Here is a 1,108-nt window from a genome sequence, read left to right as displayed (position 1 = left end):
TGGGGTACAGACACAGGGACAGATGGACACAGCAACCAGGAGGCCACTACTGCAGAAGGCAGGACTTGTTCCCTTTTATCCTTTCACTTCCAGCCACAGGACTGCCCTCTCCCTTGCTCCAGAGCTGGCATCTGTCTGACTATGACCAGAGCTGTTTGATCTCACTCTCCTGCCCCAAAAGATGATTTTCTGTGATGTCAGTGCAGGAAACTGGCTATGGGTGGGCAGGGGCTGCATGCAGCTGTCCATGGCAGCACAGTGAAACAACTCCCTGGGCACGGCAGACCCCATTCATCGGTCCCAGCTCTTTGTCCTGCCCAGCGCAGGGGAGGGAAAGGCTGATGCTGCCGAGCTCTTCATCACCTGACTGCCACTGACACCTGCCAGCCCCGCTGTCCGCTAAGATGTCACCTCCCTGCCCCTCGGCTCCCAGGACCCTCTCACCTGCCTTGGGGACAGCAGACATGGGAACTTGTCTGAGCTTAGGGGAGATCTTATTGTTCTCTACAACCACCTGAGAGGAGTTGTAATGAGGTCTGAGTCTCTTCTTTCAAGTAACAAGTGACAGGATGATAGGAGATGGCCTCAAGTTGCTCTAGCAAAGGTTTAGTCAGATATGAGGAAATATTTCTTCACTGAAAGGGTTATCAAGCATTGAAACAGGTTGCGCAGGGATGTGGTGGAATCACCATCCCTGGAGGGATTTTTAGCAAGTGTAGATGGGGTACTTAGGGACATGGTTTAGTGGTGGCTTGGCCATGCTGGGTTAACGGATGGACTCGATCTTTGAGGTCTTTTCCTACCTAAATGATTCTGTGATTTTAAGGAAGCCAATGTTAAGCTGAGGTTTCAGCCCACAGCTGTGCAACGCCCTCCCCATCATCCCCACCTGTGCCAATGGCTATTCCAACTCCCCCAATCCCTGTCCTTTGCCCATATTCAGGACTCCTGAATAAAGTATTTTGGTGCTGTCTGAGGGGTATTTTGCATTGTAAACCTGAGGGATGCTACTTTCAGCACAAAGTAAAGCAAATGAGAGTGCAGGCAGGGGTTCACTGGGCAGGTTGGCAGCACAGCCCTTGGGGCAGGAGGAGCAGGAAAGTTTGAT

Source organism: Corvus brachyrhynchos, unplaced genomic scaffold, assembly GCF_000691975.1.
Source record: "Corvus brachyrhynchos isolate BGI_N302 unplaced genomic scaffold, ASM69197v1 scaffold116, whole genome shotgun sequence".
Taxonomy (NCBI): Eukaryota; Metazoa; Chordata; class Aves; order Passeriformes; family Corvidae; genus Corvus; species Corvus brachyrhynchos.
The sequence above is the reverse complement of the archived record's forward strand: the minus strand, read 5'-3'. Positions refer to the sequence as shown.